The sequence below is a fragment of the Ambystoma mexicanum genome, chromosome 14 (genome assembly GCF_040938575.1).
Source record: "Ambystoma mexicanum isolate Mex_15411 chromosome 14, UKY_AmexF1_1, whole genome shotgun sequence".
NCBI classification, from domain to species: Eukaryota; Metazoa; Chordata; class Amphibia; order Caudata; family Ambystomatidae; genus Ambystoma; species Ambystoma mexicanum.
In genome coordinates this window covers 154,153,993-154,170,324 of record NC_090940.1, presented here as the reverse complement: position 1 = coordinate 154,170,324, position 16,332 = coordinate 154,153,993, and the positions used below count along the sequence as shown (strand labels likewise).

The 16,332-nt window shown below is 47.4% G+C and overlaps 1 protein-coding gene across 1 annotated transcript in view; it reads right to left on the bottom strand.

The window, feature by feature from the left end:
- The window catches only part of HEATR4 (HEAT repeat containing 4), a 597,929-nt gene that overhangs the window by 387,627 nt on the left and 193,970 nt on the right, over positions 1-16,332 (bottom strand). The gene's annotated exons all lie outside the window — the stretch shown is intronic.

The following is a 16,332-nucleotide window of genomic DNA, read 5'->3' as shown; positions in this document are numbered from 1 at the left end:
GACTAGTGAAGGAGGATCACCTGGATGGGGGGTGCTTGGGGAGTGGGACACCGACGGGTGAGATGCGGGATCCCCCTTATTTCAACACCTTTTCCCCATCCTACCATGTAGGATATTCCAAAACACTGCCCCCCCTTTCTCGACACGAACACTTTCGCACAACACAGAAGACAACGGACTAAAACCACAGCCGTTTACCTGACATGTCCCAATACAAGTGTCAGGCAAAGTCAGGTAATTGACCAGAATCACACACACCTGACAGCCCTTTCCCTTCCTTACAGGGATAAAATGTGGAGCATGAAACCACAGGACGAGCAAGTCAGACCGCACAACATGAGAGCTAACTCAGCACGGCAGTTCAAGAGGAGGAGAAAGACAGCGCAGACCGGGAGAGTGACAAGCAGAGAAGCGACCTTGCCCTTTCTGCCCAAGGCCCGTGAATCCTCCACAGAAGGAATCATAAGATTGCAAACAATAGCCAGCGTGTATTGCAGCAGATGACTACAGTACGCAAGACCCTCCTCCACTAATAACGAAGCCGGGGAAGGAGGCTGGTCTCGGTGATACCAACCTTGACTCCAAGGATAAAGAAAGGCGATCGGTTCATCACAGCCGGTGAGTCGAGGGGAGAATCGATAAGAAACCGAACTGTGTTGAACGAAAAGTAGCCAACTGCTAATTTGAACATTGAAAGAATTAAAGCTATAAACAATTGAGGAAAGAGGGGGAAAACCTCAGCAACAGAGGTGTTCAGCATCATGTGGGTGCTCAAGCAGGAATCTCTGGGTGATTACCAGATGGTAAGAAACTACCGTAACCAGAAGCCCTAGGGAAGAGGCGGAGAGGCCAAAGTGGTCATAGAGGGGTCTTGTAAAAACCTCTGTACCGTCGAAAGTCTTTGGCTGACAGATGATTATGAAGCTAAGAGAAGTGAATCCCCCATGGTGAAATCAGTATATAAACAGTGTGTTTCGTAAAAGGTTGGCAAGAGTGAACCCGGGGAGGGATGGTAACAAAAAGGGGTGAAGTTCAAAGTCCCGAAGTAGAGTGAACTGTTTGTAGAAGTCGGCAAAAGTGAACCTGGCAGAGGTAAGCCGACAACCAGAATAGTTTGTTGATCGAAGTGAACCCGACCAAGGGATGTCCACAGTGAACTGTCTGTAAAGGTTGGCAAGAGTGAACCTGACAATCAGGGATGAAGTCCGAAGTACTGTTTAAAAAGACATTAAGACTTGTGAAAGTAAGAGGCATTGGAAGACAAGGGGAAGTGAATTGTCCCCCTTGTTAAGTGGGTCAGAGCCTGGTCGAGGGAGATCCAGGGGTGAAAAGTCTTCACCCAAAGTTAATTGAGAAAGGGACTGTTCAATTGATTGGTTGAATACGATATGTGAAGGGTCAGCGCCCGGAAGAGGGGGACCCATGGGGGAAGCCATCGCCCACGTGAACTGTGGAAAATAACTTTGTGTGGGTTTTTTTGTTGGATACATCAGGCCTCGAAGGCAAGAGACTTCATGAAAAGAGACTTAGCCATCGAATAACTTGATAGCTGAAACGGAACTGTCGACTCATGCTGAGAAAGCTCAAGCGTGTACTGTGCTGGGTGGAACCGACGAACTGTCGGCTCGTTCTAAAATAGCTCAAGCATGTGCTGTACTTCAAGGTCCCACCTTGTCCCGTGCTGAAAACGTGGGGAAGGGAGACCCCTGCTAATCACATCCTGACTTATTATTTGGAACACTTCTTTACTTTTTTGAAACCCTATTCCACACTCTTTTCTATCATCAGTTGCAAGGAATTCGCAATAGATTTTTTCTTTAGTATGGTCCTTTTATTTTGACACAATGCCACTAGGACTGCCTTATTTTTCATTTGATGGTCGACGCATGCTCCCATCTTAGATTTAGGTTTAGATTAGGCATTTTTCCACCCTGCATTCACTGTTCAATAAACACTCTTGAACTGTGATCACTTGTGTCTGTCTTTACTGTTGCCACCATGAGTGCCTTACAAAACACACTTTCACAAATATATATATATATATATATATATATATATATATATATATATATATATATATATATATATATATATATATAGATATATTTCAAAATCACGAATCAACAAAGCCAGAGGTGGCACAGCTGTAATTTAGCCATCTAATTTACCTGTATCAACCTTATCCACTCTATCGCTGAAGTCTGCAGAACCTTTATCTGCTACACTGCAGATAGATAACATACATTATATCAAATGTGTGCTAATTTATAGACCCCCTTGCCCTAAAAGCAACATTGTTCAAGAACTGGCAGAAGCTTTTTTAGACTTAACTTTGGATAATCCCCACCTTGTGGCATTAGGGGACTTTAAGATCTTCTGGAGTATTATATACATATTTATATATATGCCCGCATTAACGGGATTTCAAATAGGCATGCATGCATCATTTTGTGCGTATGTACTTATGCCCACTTGGTCTTTATTTATATAGTGCTCGAGCACACCTTTTTCTGTGCATTCATTGCCCACTTGGTGTCATCCACCCTCCGTTCTGGAGTTCGGGGTGACGAGGGGTTGTAAGACGCCATTAATGTGCCGCCACCTTCTCTCTTTGGAACGCTTCACTGGTCTCGTTTTTTTTAAATATGGCAGCCGCTCCATCATCTTATATTCAGGCCGCGGCTCCCGCGCGGTGCGTTGCAACCCTGAATTGATTCTTTCCTTTGGGTAAGATGCTGTTTTCGTGCTCGCTCCCTTGCGACCCTCCTCCCAGCTGCTTCATCGCTCTGCCTTCTACCATTGCCTTGTCTCCTCCAGCCTCCTGCCTTGCGCCTTCCTGACTTTCCCAGCCGGTTTGGTGCTGACAATCCGTTACTTCCTGCTGTTTCATTTTCATTTTACTTGTGCTCTTCACTTTTATTTTTTTAAACGTATTTTATTGGTTTTACAACAAATAAAGTGTGACACCATACACATGTTAACTCGACAGTGTCATTACATTGTAGCTCAACAATAACATCATAATGACGATCAGAGAACCAGATAATTGCACTACTTTCACTCTCTTCAACTAGCATCTGGAAAGTCCAATAAAGATTACCCCTGCTAACTGCGCAGGGAGTATTAATTCTTTTAAAGACTAGGAGGCAAGCATTATGCTTCAACTTCTTTTTTTACTACCCTTCAGCAGTTTCAACAAACTATAACAATCAACAACAAAGAAATGTCTATATGACTTTCACTCTAGAACTACAAATCCCCAAAGTCTCTGTAGTCCTTCTCCCTCCAGCTCAGCTATGACCACATCCTGTTCCTGAGCTCCTCCTCTCTTTTACGTGCTCTGAATGTCCTGTAACTAAACTTTACTCGTCCTGCCAACCGAGCAAGGACTATTTGAACTCCAATAATCGTAACTGCACACTGGCCGACTCACGCCTTCCTTTTCGAACCATTCCCTCAATTGCTCTTCTGCTCTTCCCCTAGGGAAAACATAAACATAATATCAGGGCGGAATCTAGTTTGTCATCATAACCTTGCATAATTACATATCATATGATTATCAAACAGTCGCGGGTGGGAACTAATGCTCGCCTCCTAGTCTTTAATAGAATTAATACTCCCTGCGCAGTTAGCAGGGGTAATCTTTATTCTATGACAAGACTGGAGGCGAGCATTATGCTTGTTCAAAGCTGTCCCAACACTGCACTCGCAATACTCTCAGATGGTTTCAAATAAAATTCTCTGAAGGTACGCTCATTCGTCCAGTCTGCTGCTGCCATAATATCTTGCAAAGGAACCCCTGTCCTATATGCTTTGGACGCCATGGCCCCTCTCACTGAATCAATACCTGTCGCTAGCATTACTTCTCTGACCCATCTCGCTATGGTAGCTGTTTTTACCGCTTGAAAGGGCTTCCTGCGCGCTATAAGTAACTGATTCGTACTCATCGCCCTATGCTCTACCGTTCTGGTCTCGTATTCTTTGATGCAACTAGCTACGCACGATTTGGTATTATTTGGAAAATAGGGATAGTGCACTGTGGATGTGCTCGATTTAGTCCTCTGAACTACCACGAAGGTCACTCCTTCTGGACCAAATGTCCTTCTATCAATCTGTAATGCTTTGACATCCAATACTCTCTTACAGGATATGAGACATAGCAGCATTGCTAATTTGCCCGATAACTGCTTGAGAGACAAATATCTATTAACCGGCCAACTTTCTAATAATTTCAATACTCTCGACACGTCCCATAGGACCGTATACCTGGGCACAGGAGGCACTTTAAACTTAGCTCCTCTAATGAGCCTACACACTGCTGGGTGTTCACCTGCTGGCACACCTTCCACCGGTACGTGACCTGCGGAAATCGCCGATCTGTATACTCCTATAGTGCGGAATGCTTTCCCATCCTGCAGCAGTTGCGCTAGAAAATTTAGTATGGCTACCACAGGTGCAGAAATGGGATGAAAACCTCTCCCTCTACACCAATTCGTCCACCTGGCCCAAACCGCGTCGTAACTCCTCCTAGTCGATGGAGCCCAGGATTCGGCAATGAGTTCTGCTGCCTGCATCGAAATGCCCGGCAGTTCCCATTTCTCCTGATATCCTGCACGCGATGAGCGGGAGTGTCCCTCTCACTCTCAGAGGATGATGCTGCCCAGCTGGGTCTGTGAGCAATCGCTCCCCTTCAGGGAGGACTCTCGGCAGATCTATCAAGCGTTCTATCAGCGTCGGAAACCAAACCTGAGCTTTCCACAATGGTGCTATCAGCACCAGCTCTGCCCTCTCGCTCCGACACTTCGCCAGCACTCTGTTCAGCATCATGAACGGAGGGAATGCGTAATGCATGCCGCCTGCCCAGTCCTGCAGGAATGCATCCGTAACTCTTGCGTCTGGGTCTAGCCTCCAGCACAAGTAGCTGGGTATCTGGGCGTTGAGTCGAGACGCAAATAGATCCGTGTGTAGTGGACCCCACTTCTGATCCAAGATCTGAAACATTGTTGTCTCCAGCCTCCAATCGCTGGAGTCTATGAGTTATCGGGAGTTCCAATCTGCAATTACGTTCAGTGCCCCGAGTAAGTATTCCGCTGTCACTGACGTCCCGGTCTTCAGGCAGTAGTGCCAGAAGTCCTTTGCTAGCTCGGCTAGCATCCTGGACTTCGTCCCTCCTAAGTGATTTATGTAACGTACTGCCGAAATGTTGTCCATTTTTAGCAGGATGCAAGACTTCACTCTGTCTCTCGTGAATGTCTTTATCACGAAGGAGCCTGCTAGAAGCTCTAGGCAGTTTATGTGCAGACTCAACTCCTCTGCGCTCCATTTCCCTCCGGTTTGCAATTCTCCGCATCGAGCTCTCCATCCTAGTCGACTGGCATCTGACTCTATCACGAGGTCCGGCCGGTCCCCGAATATGGCGCGCCCATTCCAGGCGTCCATATTCTGCAACCACCATTCCAGCTCTGTGATAGACTCCTGATCTAGCGGTATCGATTGATGATATCTCAACCCTTAGACTCCTGATCTAGTGGTATCTATTGATGACATCCCAACCCTTGTTGTAGGTGTCTGATCTTCAACCTTTGCAAGGCTCGATAGTGTAAGGGACCTGGAAAAATGGCTTGTAAGGAGGCAGCTAGGAAGCCCACAATTCTCGCCAGAACTCTCAGAGAGATCAGTTTCTTGCCCAAACATGCTCTAATCTCTCTCTTGATATCTCTTATCTTTCTCGCTGAAAGCTCCAGGGTGGCTTTCCTTGTATCCAGGACAAAGCCTAGGAAATCCAGCCTCTGCGCGGCTTTGTATCCGACTTCTCCGTGTTTACTAGAAACCCCAGCGACTGCAACAGGTCTAGTACCCACTCCGTCTGATACTCCAGTGCCCCTCAATCTTCTGCCAGAAGCAACAGATCGTCCAAATATATAATCAGCCGAATCCCTTTCTCTCGGATGGCTGCGGCTACTGGTTTCATCAATTTAGTGAACGCCCAAGGCGCTGACGCATTTCCGAATGGCATTGTTTTGAATTGCCAGAACTGTCCTCTCCAGCGAAAAGCCAGGAATCTCCTGAAGTGCTTCTGTACCGGTACCGTAAGGTAGGCGTCCTTCAGATCCAACCTGTTAGCCAGTCTCCCTCTCCCAGGGAGTCTCTGAGCTGATGGATTCCTTCCATATTGAAATGATGGTAAACTATCCATCCGTTCAATTCCTTTAAATTTATTGCAGGGCGAACTTTCTCCTTCCTGTGAATGAGAAACATGTTGCTGAGGAAACTCGGGCCCCGGGGCATCTTTCTATGGCTCTTTTCCTCACTAAATGCTCTAATTCTGTGTTGAGGGCCGCCTGCTCCGCTTTCGCTATGCGCGGGCGCTGGGGTACTCTTGCCTGCACTGGCTCCTGAATGAACTCTTGCTGCAGACCTCTGACGGTTTGCAAAATCCAGGCATCGCTGGGAAGCGCGCGCCAGTTTCCCCAGAACATACTTGTCCTCCCTCCCACTGGAGGGTAGGTTATTGTTCTTACCTGGTGTAAACCCTTGGCCTCGTCCGAAACCTCTTCCTCGTCGCCCTCTGGAATTGCGACCTCTGGCTGGGAAGAACGTGTCTTGTTGCCTGTTCTCCTAGTACTGGGCTCTGTGATTCGGGGGTCTTCTACCTGCTTGTTGGCGACCGGCCGAGCGACCCCTGTAACGACCGGTCCCGGCAAAAACTCTCTGAGGGAAGATCTTTCGTATGGATGCTTGCGCTTTCTCCAGTGAAGTGTATGTGCCTACAAAGCGGCCCATCTCTTTCCCGAAAGTCTCACCAAACAAAAGGCCTTGGGCTGCCTCCCCGGCTTCGTAGGAAGCTAGGTCGCTGAGCTTCCAGTCTATCTTCAGGAGCAACCCCCTTCATCTCTTGGAGGCTTTGGCGCAATTTGCGTTCCCTGGGAGGCAAACTGCCCTTTGCACCCATCCAGGTAGGGCCTCTGGGTTCACCTCTTCGCCTGTGTCTCTCGCCCTTTCTGCCAAGTCCATTATCTTCGCGAGAGGGCCGGCTAAGTCCAGGACCTTCTCCTGGCAACTTTTCCATGAACTATCTATCCCCTTACGGGGGTCCTTAGTGGTCTTTGAGACAAAGGTGAGCATCTTCGGGTCCAATTCGGGGGCCTCCGCCACCTTCCCTGGCAAGTCTGGTCGGGGGCATTCTGCTCGGAGACGCTGCCACACCTCCTTATCCAGCGCTTTCCTCAGCCTTGCTGTCATATATTGAGCCACTCTTGGTGAGGGCTGCCAGTCGGAAGACCTCTGATTCCTAATGTTGTCCGGGTCGAACATATCATCCTGCTCCTCTTCGAGGTGTTTTTCTTTGCGGGCTTTCTTACCCCCGCTGGGCTTCGCCCATTCTTCCTCGACTGGCTCCTCTGGCTCTAGAGGGGTAGAGTCCCCTTCCTCCGGCTCTTCTTTCGAGCCTGGGTCATCATCTCCTTCATTTTCTTCCCCAGGAGAGGGGGTCATGAGGTCCAGCACGGCCTGACACTGCAAATATACTTTCTTAAGCTTTGCGAAGACGTCAGCGACCTCCGGGGCCTTATCATCCGCCCCATCTGAAGGACCCTGGTGGTCTGCAGAGGCTTTTCTCTTGCAGGCCTGAATACTCCCCTTAGACGCTGCTCCCGAGGGTTCAATAGTCAAGCTACAAGTCTTCTTGGTGCTTTCATTAGGCTGATGAAGCATTGCTTCTAGATTCTCTAGCCTTTCTTGTAAGGGCCTCACCCCTTGAGCCACAGCATCTACTGTGGAATTCCCCAGCACCTCATTGAAACTTGCAGCCAAGTCTAGGGACTGCTCCTCCTCACTCCATTCGAATTCCGACATGATAGGGGTGCTGCGTGTCTTATTACCAGGGCCAGTCTTACACCAAATTGCACCCCAGGCGGGAAGCATCATTGGCGCCCCCCCAATCCAAGCAGCTGAGGTATATCCGTAACAGATATACACTTGTTGGGGTAGCGTAGCAGGCAGAGATCAGAGTTCTATTAGTGGAATTTTCCACTGAAAGTAGCGAACTCGTGGTGTATTACTCATAACAAGAAGATACATACATTGGTCAAATAATCGTTACAAACAGATGGGGTTATCATTAAGGTTCTTCTGGAGGTGTTTACGTCTTGAATTTAGTAAGACCTAGAGGACAGTTTAAGGAGAGCTCTAGTTATGTCTAGAGAATTTTTGTTATTTAGCTCAGGTGACAAGCCTAGTTTGTACTCAATTATTCTTAAACTTCTGCAGCAACCCTTATCAAGATGTTGTTAGTATTGAGTAATAATATGGCAAGAAGATGCCAAGTTTGTGGTCCATAGCTCCATACTTATAGGGGGGAAACTCACTTTCTGAATGCTGCCTGCTACTAACACTAAGGGCCTAATTCACAGAAGAGTTTTATAATGGCACAACACCACTGGAAAATGCTCTGTGAATCAGGGCCTAAGAGTTACTGATCAGGTATGTGAATAAAATGCAGCAAAGTAATTCTGAGGAAGAAGAGGTTAAACACTTTAACTGAATGTTTGCTCCAGCAAATGGGTGGCATCACCTATTTCATTCCCTGATGGAAGTTTTAGCTGGCAAGTTCTACATTGAAGTCACCTTGACCCAACTTCCCCTCCGAGCACAAAATAAATATTTTCTATTTGTGAATGATCACTGTCCATTCTGGTCAGAGAAATTAGATTGGCCCAAAGCGGCACATACAGTATTCTATTTTGCATTTTGTTTTTATTTGTGAAGGAGCATAGTGCTTAGAAGCACTGAACGCGGTGTCACCTGGTGGACGAAACAGTCCCATTGCTGGGTGCTTAGCAATATTGGAGAATAGCCATTATGAATGATGCATGAACCAGGTGATTGAGGGGGCTGGAGGGAACATTTAAAGGTGGCAGAACAGGAACAGATAGGATGCATATCTACAATATGTAGCTGATCACTTCTATTCCAGTTCTCTCTAGTCTCCTCATTCCTTTCCCACTGCTGGCGACCGGAGGGTTCTCTTCGAAGGCATGGGGGTGGTAGAAAATGTGCTCACTCTGAGTGCCCCAATATTGGTCTACTGTGCCACTATCATCATCAAAAGTGCACCCAAGTAATCTATAGAAAAAGACACAAATTTCCCTGGAAAGGGTTAAGCTGTACAAATTGCCCCTGAATGGTTGAAATAATTATATCTGGGTGAATCCAAAGAAACCCCAAATTTAGTTGCAATATATAAGAAACTCTGATGTGCCAGCGCTTCTGCAGTAGTCTCTCTGCCACGGTGGGGAATGAGCCAATATACATTTTTCAGTGCTCAGCGTTGGATGTCCTTGTTCTATGCCAATTTTATTGACTTCACAAAATTGCACGGGTTTTCAGTTCATAACATCTGGTGACAGTATGCACCTGGCATCTGCTGCCTTTCATTTTGCCGCTGTAGGTGGGGTGCTCATAGGGATCAGTTCCGAGCGAGAAAAGGTTACATCGGAGATTATGGCTCGTGTGTCAAAAAAGGGGGCTGTATGGAATATGGGCTGGCAGTCCCTGTGTTCCCCTTTTAATTAATAACCTATCTTGTCAAGGCTTCTATTGGGCTACAGGCTGTGGGGAATGCTACGGATTTTTCTGCAGACTGACACGTGAGTGATACTGACGCGTGAATGATGTGACAGACTGCACTCCAGTTCCTCTGGCCATTTATAGGTACTGGACTTCCAGGAATTTCCCCGGGTGGACAGTATTGGTCTAAAGCAATTTCCTGGGCGGTTCTGGACTTCCAGGAACTCGCCTATCTTCTGTGCAGAACAGTCCACTCCTGGCGATGCTGAAGTGGTCGGACAAAACACACATTCTGAGTTTGAATGCAGATGAGTGCCATCAGCCGTGCCTGTTATACCTGCTTCACTATCCATACCCTTACTAGAGAGGAGGACCTATATTGTTTCCAGCTTTTCACTCATTATTTCTTTGCGAGGTGGTAGGGCCACAGAGCATTCTGCTATTGTTGCACCGAGTGATGGGTCCTGCGAGGCAGTGATCCATGAATGGGGTATGGGGGACAGCCAGGGGCTCACACCTCAGGGAAGGGTTTTATGGCACTCCCAGGCATTTGTCTGCAGCTCTCAAACCAGAGGACCATGTGGGGGCTATAAAGGGTCTTCTAAAGCATTCATACCTCTGGGCAGGCCTGAGCCTGGGGCATGCCTTTCTGGAAGGAGGGGGCAGTTTGCATGTGCCATCTGCAGCCAGCTGTCCTGCCAGGGTCTCTGGCTGCAGCCTTCAAGGCTATACCTGCATGCCACTTCATGTGTGGCACACAACCTTTCCTCATCAAGGTAAGTTAGCATGTTATCCAATGCACGGCCACGGGACCTCTTTCACTTTAAGTTTTATGGGTTACCATTGTCATGTTCTCTTTACTGTCCCAATGTGTAATTCGCACACTGTAGCATGCGTAAATGTTGTGCAAGAACGCCATATAAATAGGACGAACAAAAAGCATAAAATCTTTCAAAATACCAGTATTTTATCGTTAGAGTGAAGGGGCACAGGTTTTATAAATACAAACATGTTAAACGACCACAATATATAGTGCTTTTTGTTGTTTCTAAGTGGTGGCAGTTTTAACATTTAGTGAACAAAGACAAGGTGATGTTCTTTCTGCCCAGGGAGGGTTACACAGCCAAATGTTTTCCCAAATGGCCACCTTGCTGCAACATAGGTCCCTGCAGTGCAGTGTGCCCCCACCCCACCCACTTACTCTTTAGCATCTCGCACCATCAAACTGACTTTCTGTAACTGGGCTGCCGGAATCCAGAGGCTATTATCTACAAATTGCAGGTCTCCATAACTTGTGAACATACAGGCAGCCTTGTACTGGCCACGACGAGGTAGAAGAAACGGTTTCATCCCAGAGACTCTGTCGCTCAGCGAGGAAAACACACCTTATGGCACTCTCATTACTACAGTAGAATATATCACTGAAGGAGCGTTCCCACAGGCACCAAACACGTGTTAAATTTTTTTATAAAAAACAAAACTTTGCTCTCAGAATACATATTTGAATGGGACAATAATTATCACAACGCTGGAACTGATTGGTTTAAAAAACAAATACTCCTAAATGAACACTAAGAATGATATTTTGATGAGTTTCAAACTGGCAAGGGTTATGTAATGAGAATGCTGGTCGCAATAATGGTCTTACAGTTTTTACTTACCAGTGGTTAACACCATTAGGCCAACCTTGGCAGTGGCTGCCGGCACAAGGGTGGCTTCTGGGCTCGGGCTCCTCCTGGCAGGGAACCTGCCTACAGCCTGGCTGGGCCTGGATTCCGATTCCTCTGGCAATTTCCACGCACCAACTGACACAGGGTCACAACAGGGCAGGCTGCCCAATCAATCAACCCCGTGTGTCAGTGCAGCCTGGGGCCTGGCTGGCACCACCCGAGGAAATGAAAGCAACACATGTTGCTATTTGCTGCCCTGAGGCTGCTTACTAGTGCAAGTAATACATTATAAAAATCAACGTGTTGCGGTGCCTGGCTTTGTAGGATCACCGCGAGCACGATATGGAATGCAGAGTCAGTCTGCTTGCATGCGCTCTGTCAGACTGGCCCTGTGTCCCGGATCTGATTTGCGCAGTGTAAATTAATAAAAACGTTGTACACAAGTGAAAATCAATTTATTTTTTATTTTTCACTACATTTTTTTATGAGATACTACTGGACGGACTCTGATGCGGCGCCCCTAGAGGCTGACACGTCAGGCAGCTGCCTGCACTGCCTGATGCAAAGACTGGCCCTGCTTATTACCTGGATATAGGTGTATCGTGCTGCCCACTTCCTAGTAGATGCTCCTCTTATAAAATGTACATATATTTTTTTATTTTTATTTTTTTTATTATACTCTCTTGTGGCTGCACCGGACTCTTAAAAATATTGTGCCTGTGGTGGCTGGTGCTTCTGTGTTGTATTTAGGAGGTAGCAGCCTTGTGCGTGGATGCCAACGGGCACGCTCTTCTTCCTTTCCTTTTTTTTTTGTGGCGAGTTGCTCTCGCTTGCTGCCTCTTTCCTCTGAGGCTGCACTACTCTCGCTCGGTGAACGCTTTCGAGCGTGCGAGGAGAAAAAGTACTTTAAATATAACGGAGCTCCGTACGAGCTCTCTGCCTTCTGCCTTGGGCCGCGTCGCATAGTGAATGCGACACGGCGCAGGCACTCAAAAGCTCCGCCCTCACGAGGGTGGGGGCCGGATTCATCCACAACGGCCCTCAGCGAGGGCTCGCCGTGATCGGCGCTCGGCCCCGCCCCCGCAAAGGAGGGGGCTTGCCGCAGCGAGTCCGCTCTCCTGTCGGGGGGGGGTCTTGCAGATGCCGTGGGAGCTCCGCGGCCTGTGCGCACGCCTGATGTGCCGGGAATACGGCACGGGGCTCGGCCGCAGGAGCTCACGCTACTTGATGAGCAGCCAATGGGTCTGCGACGACTCGGCTTGCGAATGCGGCGGATGCCGCTCCTGCCTGTAAACAATCTATACTTATATCAAATACGCCTCAAGCTCGGCAAACACTATCAACAAGCACTTGAAAAGCTGTATAAGCCTGTTGCCAAGGCATTCTAATCTCCAACTCATTCAAATCCTATGTAAATGTTAACAAAACACACTTATTCTGGGAGGTAAAGAGAAAGTCACTTATCTGCTTGAAGAGCAGTAAAAGAAGAGGAGGAGCTCAGGAACAGGATGTGGTCATAGCTGAGATAGAGGGAGAAGGACTACAGAGACTTTGGGGATTTGTAGTCTAGAGTGAAAGTCATATGGACATATGGACATTTCTTTGTTGTTGATTGTTATAGTTTGTTGAAACTGCTGAAGGGTAGTAAATAAAGAAGTTGAAGCATAATGCTCGCCTCCAGTCTTGTCATAGAAGTTAGATTCCCCCCGCGAGTTGTTCTTCACTCTACAGTACTAGTCAAGTTCGTCTTCGGGTTAACTGGTGTTCAGACAGAGTAACAGTAACCTACATTTTCCCCCTTTGTTTCCCTCCCCCAACCCCTACTCATCAGGTCAATGTTTACAACAATTCAGATCATTTAACCTCTAGTGTACACACCACCTTCCCTCACACGTGTCTGGGCCTCCTCCGTATCCAATGTCAACCTGTAATCTCCTCACACCATCCCAGCAGTGATATCACTTAGATGCGGATGGATCCTCATGTGTGCATGAATGGGACCCTCTGTTATCTTTTTTAAAATGTTATTTATGTCTGTCTTCCCCCCTTTTTCCCCCTTTTGTTTTTTAGCTCGGGTCTTCTCCATTCAGTGCATCCCTAAATGCTGTGCAATGTTCTAAAAAAGGGCAGCCAAATCATGTCTGTATGAGTATGGGATTCAAGCAGGGCTGCAGTCATACTCTCCATCTGATAAATAGTGTGCACTTTCATGAGCCATTCCCTTTCGTTGGTAAAAAGCCACATTTCCATTTAACCGTTAGGCACACTCTTGCTGCTAGCAACAGATTTCTGGGCATATGAGGGAGAGAATCGAGCATGTTTCTTCCCCATCTGTTTCAATGCCAAACAAAACCAGTAGCGGGAGAGCCTCTTCGATATTCCATCTATCGCCTGAATCCACCCCAAGACCTCCTTCCAATATGTTTGGACTCTTGCACATCCCCACCACTGATGCCAATAATCACATATTTCACCACAACCCCTCCAACAGAGCTGGGACATTCCGGGAAACATTTTTGACAGCCGTTGTGGGATGTAATGCCACCTCATTAATAGCCTTCCATTATGCATTTTGTATTGCATGGATATGGATGTGCTCCATACTGCTTTATATATTACCCCCCGTGTGTCTGATTGGTTTTGCAGCTATAACTCCGCATCCTAATTCACCTCGGTAGTGGATTGCACTAGGTGGCCCCTAGTAAGCAGCACACTGTATAATTGGGCAATCAATCGCTTTGAAACCCGGCGCTCACTCAGAATGCATTTACATGTTGTGAGGGGGCGTCGAAGAGAGTCCCCCAATGCAAATCTTGCAAAACACTTAACTGAAAGTAAAGTAAGGGAGCTATCTTGGTGCCATGTAGTGATTCCTCTAACTCTGAATTAGAGATGTAGGAGCCCTCCCTCCACATCTGCCCAACCCTCACCAGACCTTCTTCATATAGGGGCTGAAAGCGGAGCACCTCTTTCAACAGATATCGAATGGGAGGAGCCAATATGCAACTTAGGGGGGAGGGCCAGGATGTGACTCCCTTCATGGTGTGCGTAGGACGCCATAGTGTCCACAACACAGTCAGGACTGGGTGTTCACGAATCCTACGTGTCAAAGCACGGTTTGGAACTCACAGCCATTCGCCCAGGATGACAGGCGAGAACAGCTCATTTTCCAAGGCAACCAATTGATTCTCTGGGTTGTCCCGCAGGTGGTCTGCGAGGATGCGGAACTGGGAGGCCCTGTAGTAATCGAAGAGATCAGGGTATCCCATGCCTCCCCTGTCTTTTGGTAGTATCAGGGTCGCGTAAGAGACCTTGGGCTTCGAGTTGACCATAAATATGCTAATAGTGACCGTTTGACCTCAGCGAGAAATAACTCGGGAACCACCACCGGAAGAGATTGGAAGAGAAATAAAAATCTAGGGACAATATTCATCTTGATCGAGTTGAACCTTGCAGCCCAGGAGAGCACCAGCTTGGACATCTCTAGATCCTCCTTGATGGAGATCCAAAGGGGATTGTAATTTGCGCTAAACAGGTTGGGCAGATTTTTCATGATCACTAGACCCAGATATCTTAATTCTTCTGCCTGGACTTGGAAGCCCCATTCTGCTATGAGTTGGGGTGGGAGGACAGCATTTGGTTGGAGCATTAGCGCCACAGTTTTGTTCAAGTTAGCTCGGAATCCAGATAATGCACCGTATTTTCTCAGGGAATCAAAAAGAGCGGGAGTGTTTCCAACGGCTGGGAGATATAGGTTAAAATATCATCGGCATAGAGTGCCAGCTTGTATTCCCTCCCAGCCTTCGTTATTCTGTGGATCTGGGCATTAGTCCTAACAGCTTCTGTAAAGGGCTCCACCACTAGTGCATACAAAAGGGGGGACAATGGGCAGCCTTGCTGTGTGCTTCGGGTTTGGCTAAAGCGGTCTGAGGTCCCTCCATTGACCAAGACTTTGGCAGAGGCATTGCGATATAGTGCACCCGAGATCCACAGATCACCCAGGCCTGCCCATCACATAAATGAGCTCAGAAAAGGCCATTCAACGTGGTCAAATGCCTTCTCAGCGTTGATGGACATCAAGATAGGGCAGTCCTCTTTCTCGTTGATGGTGGCAATAAGATCCAGGGTTTTGCAGACATCGCCCGCCCCTTGCCTGCCTTTTACATAGCCGGCATGGTCGGTATGAACTAACTGGGGAAGAACTTGGGCCAAACGGCTAGCTAAAATGCTGGCATAGATCTTTGCGTCCACATTTATGAGTGATATTGGGCGGAATGACGCGCACTCTGTAGGGCCTTTGCCTTCCCTGGGTATAACTACAATTCTTGATTTCGATAAAGGAGGGGGGGGGGCTGATTTGTCTCTAGAATTGTATTAAAGAGTTTGGTGAAAAAGGGTATTAGGGGGTTGCAGTTGGCCTTGTAGAAGGCTGGGGTGAAACCTTGTGCTGGCGCTGAGCCTGCTTTCAGCTTGGAGATGGCGATTTGGATTTTCTTCAGTTGATATTGGGCTGTTTAGCATATTTAGGTGAGCTTGTGCTAATGACATGCAGGGGAGGTCGATAAGTAATTCTCGATTTCGGCCTCCGACCCTTCTTCAGCAGAATACAGGATAGTATAAATTCTCGAGAAGCGATCCGTGATTTCACAGAGAGCTGTCAAACCTGTGACAGGTTATTTTAGGTATAGCCCTATCTGCCCTTTGTTTTCGCAAGCGATGGGCTTTATCACCTCTTTTGTAAAATGTTTGTTTTAGATATCTTAATTGTGTCAGGACTTTGCCCTGCCATACCTCTTTTAGTTCCTTTTGGAGCACCCTGATCTGTGCTGTGATTGCCTCTGCGTCTGTTGGCCGCGTTCAGAGTTCTAGTTCCCTTAGCGTGATCTCAGATCTAAGCTCTTTCTCCCTTCTTAACCTGATTATGTGTGCTCCCTCCTCTATCAGAACCCCTCGAATCATAGCCTTTGCAGCCTCCCACACTGTGTTCAATGATAGTTCCCCCGTGTCATTTGTGGTGAAATAATCTTTTATGGCTTCTGTGAGAGTGTTTCTAAACACTGGGTCCTTATATAGGGTGTTGTTACAGGTCCCTCTA